Here is a 14,974-nt window from a genome sequence, read left to right on the forward strand (position 1 = left end):
ATTCATACCAGAGGTACAATTTCAGTTTTATTTTAGCATTAGTCCACAACAGTCAAGATGGAGTGCCACCAGATTATAGGTTTGATCACTCCACTAGACAGTATATAAAGAAAATAAATACGAAACACACACACACACACACAAAAAAAGAACACATTGCCTCTGTGGGTAGGTTTGTTAGGACTCCCAAATATATCCCTAAGTGAAGGTCCCAGCAGCAGTGTCTGTGAGCCAGTCCCTCCTGTCTGCAGGTTTCTAACCTCTGTTCTTTCCCTGAAGCACCTCACAGAAACTAGAACTTTCTCCTCAAAGCAGCCATAAAACCTAAAACCCTGAATCTGGCCTCCAACTTTCTGTAAGTGGTGACCATAAAGAAATTCTTTGATCACCCTTGTTTGATGGTAAGTGATAAGACCCCATTCCAGAAAAGAGATTGCTCCATACCAAGGAGGAAGAAATTCCACAAGGAGTCCAAAAAAAAGAAAAATTGGACAGGTCTTTCTAGTTGGCCCACTCAACCTGTTAGCAGGACCAGTCACATTTCCACCCTACTGACCCTGCTTCACAAAACCTAAGCATCATATAGACATTTTCCCTGAGTCGTCCTAAAGGCTTCTGTGTTGCATGAAGTCATGAGTGACAAAATCTGGTGCAATTTTCTTGTTAGCTTGTCCTTGGCTATGGAATTGTCTGCTGTAACTTTCCCGAGGGGGTGGGAGAAGCATTGGTCCTTCCCACCCCTAGAGCATTCTGACCTAAAGTACACTTAGACACACTGACTCCTGTGACCCTCACAACAAACTAATGAGATAAGTAGGGCAAGCTTATTGTCCCAATTTATACAAGAAAAACTAGGGCACAGCAGAAAACTGAAGTGGCTTGCCCTAGGCACTACAGTTGATTAGCAGCAAGTAGGACAGGAACCCAGGATGCTAACTCTCAGTCAAGGGTTATTTCCATGTTACTGGCCCCCATTCTTAGCATCTGACTTGCCCTAACAAATGCCCATCACCAAACCTTCACAGTGGTAAGAGATCACTCCTATCCACTGGCTACATGACTTCCTGGATACAGAACTGGTCTTTGAATCAGTACATAGAAAAACATCCATTCATATGCTCCCACACAGATGAAGAGCTAGGGGAGGAACACAGATGTGGTTTATGGCTGTCCATGTCACATCCTACTTGAGATTAAGACCCTGGCTATGCTCTGCTTTTGCATATGCCTGCCTCCTCCGATCTGTCCTCTAATGTGGGAAAGGATATAAAAATCAGCTTTAAGCAATGCCAAGCACCAGGATTTCGTGAAGAAGAAGGTACCGTTGCTGGTCGTGGGAAACAGTGACAAACGGTCACCATTTGAACTGTGGCGTTCTAGTTGTGACCTTGACTGAACCATGAGGTCAGACGTTCACCCTTACTGACTAAAGCATACCTTTCCGGTTTTATTACTGTTAGAACGTGGGCAGTTGCTGTTAATCTCTTTCCACAGAAGCCTAGAGGTCTGAAATGTTCCATCACCTTTTCCGTCTTGTATCATTGCTCTCTCATTCTCATGTGTTAGAGCAGTTTTCCTCCCATGTTTTTTGAGTTGTAAATCTGTAAAACCTAGACTGAGTCTGTAGCTCAGTGATTGAGAGCTTACCTAAGAAAGTTTGAGCACCAGCTCAATAAACAGTAAGTAAACACATACTATATAGTAAAATCAAATTTTATTTATATATTGTTCAAGCAATCTTTGATACATCTAGCTATAGCTTAATCCTTCTGAAAGAAGCGTAAATGATACAGAAGGCAACATCTGTGCACTTGAAGCTCTGAACGACACATCTGTCTGAAGCGGAACCTGCTGCCCAGGTGTAGAGATGCATACCTTTAATGCTAGCATTTTGAGTGTCTCAGGAGGATTGCAGATTCAGGATCAGCAACAAACAAGCAAACGAAGTCAAATAAACAAGTACCCACAAAAATACACTTGGGTGTTAAATGTTGATAGCTCCCCAAATTCCCATATTGAACTCCCCAGGTTAGCTCTGTCTGGAGAGGGGGCCCTGTGGGAGGAAACACAGGTTAAATAAGTTCAGGAGGCTGGAACTTGATCCTGTAAGAGCAGTACCCTACAGGAAGAGAAGCCAGAGACCTTTTCGCCCTGCTCCTCTCTTTCCCTTCTGCACTTGCAGACTCAGGAAAAAGACCTCCTTAGAAATGAGCCGGTGGACAGGGAAAATGGCTCCAAGGTTAAGAGCACTGACTCTTCTTGCAGAAAGCCTGGGTTTGGTTCCCAGTACCCACATGATGTCTTACGGTTCATCTAGATATCCAATTCTAGGCGATCTGACACTGTCTTCTGAGCTCCACATGAGCCAGGCATCCACATCGTGTTCTTATATGTAGGCAGACACTCAAAGACATGAAATAAAATTTTAAGTCTTTCAAAAAAAAAAAAAAAAGCAAGAAAAGAGAAATGAGCCAGAGACCTTGACCTGGGAGTTTAAATCTTCATAAATACATAATAATAATAGTAATAGTAACAACAACTTATTTTAGTCTGTCTCAGCAGTCCAAGATTATTAATACAGCGCTTATAGAAAAAAAACAGTGGCAGCATATGGAAAACTCATACTATAATGACTTGGATTGCTGAAGCTATTGAAGAGAATGACCAAGCCAAAATACAGTCTCTGGCCTTGATTTAAAAAAGATAACACATTCGTGTGAATTTAACAAAGGGGATGGGGCTCATATTCAAGCTTGCTATCCTAGCCCATAATAGCTGTTATCATCTGAATGGTCTTTAGAGCCAGGAACCACGTCACATTCAGGCTACTAGTTCCCAGCAAGTAGCATTGCCAGCCTGGTTTGCAGAGCAAGTTCCAAGACAGCCAGGCTTACATGCAGAGGAACCCTGTCTCGGAAAACAAAAACAACAACAACAAAAATTGAATAAATTTGTTTACGTGAGTAAATACTAGTGTACAGTTCCTAAGAAATAGAGGGTCAGAAATGCTACAGCCCTTGCCAATGACACCATGGCTGATACTACCACCAAAGCCAAAACAGCTACAATGTGAAGACCTAACAACTTAAATGAATAAGGAGAATACTTTCTGAGATGGTGTAAAACAAAAGGGTGAGGTTTATACCTAACACGGAGAAAGTTTTTCAGTAAATGTCCGAAGAAATACCCTCACATGGTAAACTGATATCAACGAGTAAGGAAGAGGGCAAAGAGCAGACAGCTCCCTTTAAATCAGTTCTTAACCTGTGAGTCCTGACCCCTTCAGGGGTCGAATATCATATATCCCACATACGAGATATTTAGATTGTGATTCCTAACAGCAGCAAAATTACAGTTTTGAAATAGCAATGAAATAGTCTTATGGCTGGGGTCACCACAGCGTGCGGAACTGTATGAAAGGGTTGCAGCCTTAGGAAAGTTGAGAACCCACTGTTTAGCTTTTCGACAGCTCAAGGCTATGTGTTCGGAGATGACAGAACTTCACATGACCTTTGGAAAGCAAATATTCGAGACAGGGTTAGCTCTCATGCTCAGCCATGGCCATGATACATAGTTTGTTTTGTTTTGTTTTGTTCTTTCTTACCTAATAATGTTAATTCTAAGCCCAAGGGAGACAATTAAACAGGTTTTCCTGGAATATCCCCCATTTTACACAGTTAGTAGTGGTCTAATAATATTGCAATATAGTGTATTCGTTGTTGCCCTTGATTAATACACTGCCTCATGCTTTGAGGTGTTGAGTCAAACATCAAAACATTTTGAAGATAGCCCAGAGTAAACCTTTGCATTGCCATTTCTGAAATGAGAGATTTTATACGGTGGCCACTGCAAGGCCTATCAAGCATTTAAAAATACTCCAAGGAGACCCCTTGACCCTTGATCAGAGGATAAATCGGGGACACACGCTTCCTGAGCTTCAAACCCAGATTAAGGTGTGACCAATAATTTGAAGACTTAGAGACCTTGGAAGACAGAGTCAGAATTCAGGAATCAGAATTAACTCCTGGAAGAGAAAGGATGCAGTTAAACAAAGAGAAATTAATACTCCAAAAGATTTGAGGCATTATTGCATAAGTATGGAAACAAGCAAGGACTTTTTTTTTTTTTTTTTTTTTGAGACAGGGTTTCTCTGTAGCTTTGGAGCCTGTCCTGGAACTCGTTCTTTAGACCAGGCTAGCCTTGAACTCACAGAGATCTGCCTACTTCTGCCTCCTGAATGATGAGATTAAAGGCATGTGCCACTACCTTTTGGCTACAAGCAAGAACCTTTAAGAACAAATATTAAAAATTATTGAAATAGAAGTTTTCTGTGAATAGAAAACTCAACATCATGGTTAGGCGTATGGTCAGATGAATGAGTGAGGAAAAATTGATCGCAGTGATCTGCTGGAGTGTAAAGAAAAGGCCAGTGTACTGCCCTGACTAGGAAGCAGAGTCACCAGAAATGACTGGTGTATGTAATTTCCAAGATTGGCTCATAAAGGCCGTGCAGATTGCTCTCAGAGATCTAAAGCCCTGAGGTGCCTGTAGTGAGTGGATGGTAATGTATGTGCCCTTTCTCCAAGGTGCCAGACTTTGAGGGAAGTTTGCTGTGGATCCTCCACGGGTTCTCTATCTCACAGCCACTAAGTCACCTCCATTGGCGCCATGTTGAGCAGAAAACTCTGCCAGCGAGGTATGATCTACTACTGTCATTCAATATTATGAAGCTTGCTTTTAGTCTGGGCTTGGCTTGACACGAAACTATAGATAATAGGAACCATGATTGAAATTGCCAAGACTCCTAGGGTTGCTTCAGTACTGGGCCAGTGTTCACTCTACCAGAAACCAGTCTTGGGATGTGTCTTTTCAAAATTAGGATAGATTCCCTTTTGGATTTGAGATACAGTTGTCTAGATATCATCAGCGTCGTCATCATTATCACCATGGTCCACATATAGTAAACAGCCTTTTCATAAGGAAATGACATAGAAATAGGATTTTTTTTTAAGATGTAGGTTTTGCTCATGGTGTACTTTTATATTTCCCTTGGATAATCACAGAAGATAAACTAAAGAACAGTTTGAACAGAGAAACTTTAAAGAATTAACTGTAGAGCCTGGCGGTGGTGGTTCATGCCTTTAAGCAGGTGGATCTTCAAGTTTAAGGCCAGCCTGCTCTACAGAGTGAGTTTCAGGACAGCCAGGGCTACAGAGAAAAATCCTATCTTAAAAAAACAAAACAACAGCAATAAAAATAATTGACTATGGGTTGGAGTGATGGTTCCAGTGCTAAAAACACACAGTGCTCTTCCAGAGGACCTGAGGTCAGTGCACAGAACCCCAGTAAGATAGCTCATTACTGCCTGTGACTCTGGCACCAGTGGATTCAGTAACCTCTTCTGTATGCTTTGGATACCTGCATTCACTCAAAAACAATTACCCACAAGGACTAAGGACACACCTCACAGGCAGAGTGCTTGCCTGGCGTACAGAGCATGGATTTGATCCTTAAGATTACAAAAAAAAAAAAAAAAAAAAAGAGGGGGAACAACCATAAAAGGCCAATGTAGTAACAATGGAATGACTAGTAAAAAGTAAAGAGAAAAGAAAAAGGAAAGAATGACCCAAATTGTCTGGAACGCACTTGGCTAGCATATGTGAGATTGATCCCTAGCACCACCACAAACACAACAAACAATCAAAAAAGCATTAGAGAAACACGGAAGCTCTACTATACATTTCAAAAGCTAGAAGAAAAGATTTTGAAAGTTTTTATCATAAAGATTTGAATCTTAAAAGTGACAGATACATTTACCTCGATTAAAACATTGCTTTATGTGGTATGTGTATGTGTAGAACACAATACTCGGTTAATGTCCAAAATTTGCAGTATTCCATGTATCCGTTAAAAAACCAAGAACGCAGGGATAGCAAGACGAGTATGTAACATCCGAAGTTATACAATATAATGTAGTGTTGGGATGAAGCCCAAGAGTAATGCTCTTACCTTACCCATTCCTTGACACACACACTCAAAGTTGTGATGGACATCTTCAAGGGTAGTCAGGCATGGTGGTACATACCTTTAATTCCAACACTCTGGAGACAGAGGCAGGAGGATCTCTGTGAGTTCAGTAGAGTGAACTCCAGGACAGCCAGGGCTACAAAAGTCAACCCCTCTCTCAGAATCAGACCAAAGTGTGTGTGGTGTGAGAAATGGCATCTGGACTGTTAATGTGGGTGCATGCCTACATGTGTGCCCATTCGTGTGGAGGCCAGAGCTCAGTGTCTGGATCTTCCTCAATCACTCTCCACCTTTACCTCCTTGAGACAAGGTCCCTCACTGTGTGAAGACTATCCATTTGACTAACCAGGTTGGCCAACGAACTGCAGGGATACCTTCATCTCCTCCCCTCTAGCCCCAAAGCTGGGTTACAGGTGTTTATCACTAAGTTTTTGCCTAGGTTCTTGGGGTCCAAACTGAACTCTCTCTCAGTCAGAATAATACCTTTAGAGAAGGGAATGTTCTTGCCCACTGGAGCCACACAAGAAGAAAGTGCAAGGAATGTCTCTGGAAAATCCTCTCCTGTGTATATCTAAAGAGGTATTTAGCTACCATACTGCCTAGAAGATAGCAAGGAAAACTGGAAGGCCCAACTAGAGCCAACCTTTTGACATTGTAATATAGTACTCTCATCTGCAAAGTTAACACAAACCAAGCAACCACACACACACACACCACCTCATAATATTTTAAAATATTTTAAGTTTATGATTTTATGTTAGGCTATATTCATCAGAAGCCTTGGCTTCACACAGCCACCAGGCCTGAGGTAGACACTAGCGTATGAGAGTAAGTGACTGAATGTTGTTACTTCGGGTCCACTTCAGGAGCTTTCAATGGCAAGTCCTGGTACTGGAGAGACCTCCTGTGCTTCAGGAACCCACCAGCTGAACACGCAGGAAACAAAACACACAGCCCTTTCCGTCTGCAATTCTTCTTCAACACCTTCAGCTAAGAATGCTTACCATTGTGGCTGCCAGCAAGGAAAAGCATTTTAAGGACTCAGACCCACCTTGACTAGCAGATTGAATAGGCCGATTGAGTTCAGAGAGGCCAAGGAAAGAAAACTGGAATTAGTGTCTGCTGTGTGCCAGGATTTCACCTTAAGATAGAAACTTCTCATTTCAACTTCTATGAAGGATTACTTAGATGCTTTCCGGAGGTGAACATTTTGCTAGTGATGGTCATACGTTATGATCAAATTTATTCTCTTCTTTAAAAAGGATTATTAATATTGTGTGTGTGTGTGAGTATGTGCATGCCAGAGCTCTCACGTGAAGGTCAAAGGACAGCTCTGTGGAGTTGCTTCTCTTCTTCCACCTTTCTGTGGGGTCTGGAGGTTGACCTCAGGTCGTCAGGCTTGCTCAGCAATCTTGTCAGCCCTATTATTTTCTAGTCATAGCTGCTATGTGACTACTATGTAATGCCGTGTAAATGTGGTTTCTCCTTTTGCTATTTGAAACCCATATGCCACTATAAATAGACACGCAGTTTCTTTTTGGGGGTAATCATACTGTTCTAAAATTACATTGTGGTGATGGTTGCAAAGCTGAATGTTAAAATTCATTTAATTTTACACTTCCCTGAAATAAAACCAATGGAAGCTTTTCAGGCTGCAGATCACTTGATTATTCTGAATTGTGTGTAACACTCGATTCTTTGCTCCTTTGCTCCTTAGTCATACTCCCAATTTCTTCCTTGTTTTTTTTTTTGTTTTGATTAAATTTACCTTTTTTTAAATATTTGTTCAAGTCCCTATTTTTCCTTCCTTTTTTTTCTTTCTTTCTTTCTTTCTTTCTTTTTTTTTTTTTTGAGACAGATCTCATATGCAACCCTGAACCCTGGCTAGACTGGAACTCTGAGCAGATACTACATAGACGAGGTTGGCCTTGAAACCTTAGTGATGCTCCTGCCTCTGCCTCCTGAGTACTGTGGTTATTGGTATATCCCAGTCTACTGCGTTTCTTAAAGACTGATGTTTTCTACCCCATACTTCTATGTTGGTATTCTCCGATGGCCAAGTTATGATTTCATGCTCGGTTTAATGACTTCAGTTTTGACTTCAGTAGGCATGTTTTTCATGTACAGGGAGCCCCCGCTCAGCTTTCATTCAGCAAGACCCTTTCTTGCTCTGGCTAGTTTTGTTAGGCTGGAGAATTGTCTTATTGACTTTGCATCTTCTGCTTTGGGAGTTTCTAAATTCAGGATTTCCTTAGTCCAGAAGAAGAGTTAGCTGGTTTTCCGTTTGTCTTCAGACAGGGATGGTATAGGTCAAGTTGGCCTCAAAGTTGCTGCCTCGCTGAGGATGACCTTAACCTTCTGATCCTCCTGCCTCCACCTCCTAAGTGCTGGAATCATAGACATGTGCCAACACGCTGAGTTTATTCAGGGCTGGGGGCAAACCCAACATGCTAGACAAGTCCTCTCCCCGCCGAGGACCATCCTCAGTCTGATTATCTTCTGTCCTTTAAATTCATTTCTTGTCCCTATACTTCTGGAAAATCTATAAATTATACCAACCATTTTTAATAGCTTGATTTCTAAAGACTTGTCCAGACTTGTATTATATGATGCATTTGCTAACTCTTAGACCTTTTCAAATACTTTTTATATGTCAATAAAAGCCTGTAAATTAGAAGATATTGAGGTGTTTCCCATAGTTACTATTAAGGGTAGGCCACCACCCTGTGACTAACTCAAACTCCTCTTTGCAGGACTTGTGACATGAGGCAGCCATGTCTTTGTTTGACACAGCACAGAGCCAAGGGCTCACTAGCAAGCACAGGGTAGCCAGCTGCCATTGTTCCCAAAGGGAACTTTGGTATCAGTTCCTAATAGACATATCTGCCACACAACTTCATTCTGTACCCTGTTGTTCTCCTTCAAGACTTCAAGCCAGCCTAGGCTGACCCTGAAGCTCCCTTCTTCCCTCCTCTGCATAGTGTCCATCTGCTCAGCAGACCTCTCCTGGCGTCTCTGCCTGAGTATGGCAGTCAGTTTAACCTGCTTCTTCCCCAGAGCCTAGACTGATTCCTTAGATAAAGCTAGCCTTTCTTCTTCCCCCAAGTCATATCTTCTGTACTCGTTACCATAAATCAATTCCTTTTCCATTTGGCAAGCACCTTATCTTACATAGGAAGCTTGAATCATCGCAAGGCAGAGGCAGTGTCCTCTGTCTTTTCATGTCTCCTGTGAACCTCGTAAATTGCCGGAGAGCTTTGCTGAATTACGCTATGAATGCCTCGAACTTAATCATGGAAAATGAGTTAATATTTATTGAATGTTTAGGGTGATTCTGTGCACAGACTGTTACACAGGTGTTTGTTAACTAAAGTGAAAGGTTGATAGGACATAAGCTTGGATTTAGAAGGACTATTGTTATTGTAATTACTGAAAATGGTGTCTATAATTTATTAACAGACTCAGATAATTTCCTCTTTATTACCACACTCCTCCGAATGTGGAACCATGGATGGAAACACAGCTTTCTTTTTATATTCTGTTCCTTTTTCTAATTACATATCATTTCTCTCACAGTGATAGTTAAATCTCATTATATTTAATGATTTATCCATTTTCTGCTGTAACAGTTTTATCAGCAACTCCTTGTATTATAATCTCATTATTTCACAAAATTATATCCTATTTGTTAAGAACAGTAACTGTTACCATGATTTTATCTTCAATGCTCTTTCCAGTGTCGACGTCTTAGCCCTCTTTGTGAAGAGATTAAACATTTTTCTTCTCTTCCTTTACTCAAATTCTCTTCAATGTTGCATATACAAGTGTCTTTCACTGCATGTTGCTATTTTATTTGAAGAATTTAATTCTTCATTTGAACTGTGCAGGTCTCGTTTCTACTTCTCTGTTTTGAGGGAATAAGAAGGTACACACCAAGGAAATCTAAATTACCATTTTCCCTTTATCCTGAAGTATAATATATCTGTAATGAAATACTGAATCTTTATTTCTTAATTTCTGCTGACTCTATTTCCCCTATGGGACTGATAGTTTCACTTCTTGATTGAAATGGATTTCATGGGGGGGGGGGAAGATGTAAAGGGTTCAACCTACTCTCAGAGATGCGTGCTGGAACTTCATATGGCACATTACAGTTTCACCATCTACGGGCTTAAATGTACACTCGACTAACCACACACACACACACACACACACACCAAGCTGCGTCAGTGTAGGACTAGGGTTCAGATACAATATGCTGCTGCTCACACAGGTTATCCTGTCATTTGAGATGATGTCACCCTCATGGGAAAAAGGTCGTTATGCCCAGGGTCAAATTCTAGTTTTGAATGATGCTCTTCTGCCAAATCCTGATGGCGTTTCTTTCCTTCGAATTTTAATACAGAGAATTTCATACATACATTGTGTGAGTAGTGGTAGTTATGATTTATTCTTTGAAAACATTTATTTATTTATGCATATGTTTGTTTGCAGGGGGAAGGGGGTTGAGGGTGTTAGCTCCTAGGGGCACATGCAAGCCAAGGCGTGCAAGTGGAGAGCAGGGTGTGGCTTTGGGGAGTCTGTCCTCACCATCCACTTTGTCTCACTTGTTGTTGCTGCTGCTGCTGCTGTGGTTGTGCTGCGTAATCCAGGCCTGAAAATTCACAGTGGTGCTCTCTCTGCTTTCTGCCTTTTCCCGCCTCGAACCAGTGCTGCGATGACAGACGTGTGCCGTCCGAGCTGGCTTTGGGTCTTCAGTCTCATCTTTTGCCCACTGAGCCATCTCTCCATGCCAAACACGCGCGCACGCGCGCACACACACACACACACACACACACACACACACACACACACACACACGGCGTTTCCCAGTCTTGGCTCCTGAGAAAATACATTTTGTCACAAAAAGCCTGTCGCCGATCAGTGTCGTGCTTCCCACCTGACACAGTGTAGATCTTTACGGGAAGCTTTACCGCTCTATTTTTCTTTGATATGAAAATGTTTAAATTCCTTCATCCAGGAACAGAACTCACCCCCTCTAATGCTCCTGTGGGTGACCTCAAAGGGTTATGATGCCAGAGCACACTTTTGTGGCAGGCCAAAACAGCAGTGAAACATGCGGTTCTCCTGGGGAAAATCTCGAATTCCTTTGTTTAATGAGAATTGTATTTAGCTTGCTGGGCTGCTGTAAAGATTAAATACATTAATGTGCATGAAGAATGAAGGAGAATTTTTGGAGCATGTAAGTCAGACATGTTTCCAGTTGCTGTTTTCTTGAGTTACCATTCGTTTTTGTTTGTTTACTTGTTTGTTGTTACTGGATTTTGCTGTTTTATTTTCAAGACAGGGTTTCTTTGTGTACCTCTGGCTGTGCTGGAACTTACTCTGAAGACCAGGCTGGCCTCAAGCTCAGAGACCAGCCTGCCTCTGCCTCCCGATGGCTGAAATGAAAGGAATGTGCCACCATCGCCTGGCTAAATACATCATTTTTGGGTTAAAACATTTCAGAGCAGAGTAAATAATATTTAAAATTAAAGTAAATGTTCATTTGTTCTATTAATCTTTGTGGGAGTCCTCTAAGAAGCAGGGCCACACAGTGAGAACCTAAACAAACAGAAAGCATTAGATGAAGTGTACATTAAAATCTCTTCTTAGGGGTCAGAGAGTGTCTTAGTGGTTAAGAGTACCTGATGCTCTTCTAGAGGACCCAAGTCTAATTCCCTCCTTGACCCATGTAGTAGTGCAGCTCCCAACTGCCTGTGACATCAATTTCAAGGAATCTGAAGTCCTTTCTGGTACCTGCACACATGTGGCATGCATTCACACAGGAACATGCGCATAAATAAGGCTGAATCTTAACTTTCTATGTTTAACAGCTTCCCAATAAGACAGACTGTCATGTTTTATGCCTTACAGGTGTGTGTGTGTGTGTGTGTGTGTGTGTGTGTGTGTGTGCAAATGTGGGTAGAGAGTGAGGGATGAGGAAGAACAGGACCCATCCAACAGGCTAGCTTGCCAGAGCCTGTTGAGTTATAGAACGCTGCACAACCCAGGCCCAGGAACCAGCCAATCAGGAGGCTGAGAGCCACATTTTCTTATTGATGATTGGCTAGTAGTCTGGAGGCTGGCTGAGCTGCAAGAGGATGCGAAAGCAAAGCTCTCCTGAGAAGATACCAGAACAACTCTCTGTTGTTTATGCATATTCTCCAAATGATTGTAGCGAGTTATCCTTTGGGAAGGCTCGTTTACAAAACCAAAGAGGCGCCCTGTTCTCAGCGACCAGAGGTATTCAAGGGCCAAGAAGCTGAGCAGGATGAAACTCCTCTTTAAAAGGAGCATTAGGTTCCAGATTTCTTCTAACCAAATATGTGAAGACTGTCTAGGAGAAGCATACGACAAGGATCATGTGCTTGGCTGGTGTTGATGAGCACCGCTGCTTTATTCCAAGTGTACCAGCCTCATGAAATCTGAACAGAGTCGCTTCCACCAAGTGTGAAAATCCTTTTCAATAGATCAAACACTTGTGTAGTTAAGGGTGTTCCACCATCCCCAGAAACAGAGCTGTCTTGTTTCTTCTTTTTCCTCCCATAGTCATATATGTACGATAGTCATGTATTTATCAGTGTGTTTCATAATGCTCTCACAAATTCTCATGCCTATAAGTATCTGCTCTCAGTAAATCATGGAGAGATTCTCCCTACAGAAGGACACAAAGAAGGAAAGGGGACAGGGAATGTAATGGCTGCATCCAGCAGCCTTTTGTCCTCCCCCAGCTGGGTGGCATTCTACTCTGATTCGCACAGAGCAGTGAGAACATTGCACCTACAAGTTTTTTAAATTCCGTTTTGCAAACATTTCCCCCCATAGACTCTCCGCCGGTGGAACCAGCACCGCAGTGCACATTAAGCAGAAGTATTTTGCAGACTTTCCCAGTGCCCATTCCTTGGCTGGCTAACAGACCAGCCATTCAGAAGCAATTTTCTTCAGGCTGAAATTATGTGCTGACCGGAGCAGATCACTTCCCATAATAACCCTTCCCCCACCCAGCGCTAAATACAATCTGTCTCCTACTCGCTGTAATAACGTGCAAATGACTGTAATTTTGCAGACAAGAAACAGCCCAAAGTGAAACGTGTCTAAACAGAGGTCGATTTGAAAAATCAGGGCTATTACCTAAATCTGTAAAATACACATTGTGATAAAACCGGCAACAGCAGTCTCCAATGAACAGTTCTGAAAAACGCAGCTTGTGTTTTGATCTTCTTTATGCACCCGGTCTTCACAGGAATAAAAACGAATCCTTTCCTAGAAATGATTTCATTGCATGTGATGTAAATTGTCTAACTTTGCTAGCTGATCCCAGACCCTGCTAGGGCACCACAGCTCATACCGCCCTGACAGTGCCTAGGGCCAAGCTGAGGTATGATTTCAGCCACCTCATTCTGACCTACATTGCTCTTCTCTCAAGGCAATCAGCATAAGAGTGTTTGCCTTTAAAAAAAAAGTGCTGTTTTGCTAGGTTCTCTCAAAGTGAAACACAACAGGCTCAGGCTTCTGCCTCTTCTTCTCTGCTAAGGCATTGGAACTGCACAAAAAAACAGGATTTATTCACGCATACAGGGAGAAGCTACCCATTTCTCTTTCTTTTTATTTTTTTTTTGGTTTTTCGAGACAGGGTTTCTCTGTGGCTTTGGAGCCTGTCCTGGAACTAGCTCTGTAGACCAGGCTGGTCTCGAACTCACAGAGATCCACCTGCCTCTGCCTCCCGAGTGCTGGGATTAAAGGCGTGCGCCACCATCGCCCGGCTACCCATTTCTCTTTCTGTCTTGGTATTGAACCCATGCCCTCAAACAGACTAGGCAAGCACCCTGCCATGGAACTGTACCCCTAGCTTTTTATTTCTTGACTATTAAAATGCATTACAATGTTAAATCAATTGATACATTAGCCTTCTATCATCCCCAGTTGTTTAAGTTAAGCTATATTACAAAGAGCTATCAAGAAGGCATGGTTCTCTTTATCTTTGTGACTTGATTCATGAGACCTTAGGCTAAAATGGGTGAGCAGGAGAGAAACCCCACCTGACATGCTAATGTAGCAATGTTAGAAGCGTGGAAGAGTATCTGTATTTGTGGAATGTCTACCAGAAATGTGTTTATCCCGTGGGGAATATCATCAGGTTTTTCTTCTTCACCTCTCTCTCCCCCTCACCTCTGTCTACCCCTCACCTCTCTCTACCTCTTTCTACTCCTCACCTCTCTCTACCAAGGACTTGAAATGTATACAAAATCTGTATACAAAATCTTTTTTCCCCTTGACACTTTATTTGGGTTCAAGGTTACTTCAGAATAACGTAAAACATCAAATGTTTGACCAAAAGAACACTACGCGGCTCTTTTTGATGACAGTCATCCGGAGCTAGGCATTGCTAAAAGGACTCCAAGGAAACCTGAGTTGGATTCGTACGCAGGGGAAAAGGGCAGCAGGGTTTTGTTTTTTTGTTTTTTTTTGGGGGGGGGGCTTTTTGTTGTTGTTATTTTGTTTGTTTGCTTTTTTCCCTTAGTGTCCCTGTAACAACTAGGAACACTCATCTGTAGGCGAAAGGAGTGAAGATCTTCTAATGTTTGTGTGGGTGTCAATCAAGCCGCATTCTCTAGAAGGGAGTGGGTCCCCAGCCCACTGCCTTCCCGAAGACCACTGCTTAAGGGCTCCAGGCAGATACAAATCTTTCCCTATTGTCTTGTAGCCAGTGCACTTCTCATTACATCTAAATTAAGTTCCCTTCCCCATAAATTAAGCTAATTTCTACATAGAATTCATATTTTAAGATTTCCCTTCCTATTTCTTCTCTTGGTCCCAAGGACGCCCAAGCGTGTGGTATGTGTAGATTTGACTTGTCCCAAAGTAAATTAAAACTCAAGAAACTCTGAGGGGCATGATGGCATAT

This window comes from Alexandromys fortis, unplaced genomic scaffold (genome assembly GCF_014885135.2).
Source record: "Alexandromys fortis isolate MF-2015 unplaced genomic scaffold, M_Fortis_MF-2015_v1.1 scaffold_60, whole genome shotgun sequence".
Classification (NCBI taxonomy): domain Eukaryota; kingdom Metazoa; phylum Chordata; class Mammalia; order Rodentia; family Cricetidae; genus Alexandromys; species Alexandromys fortis.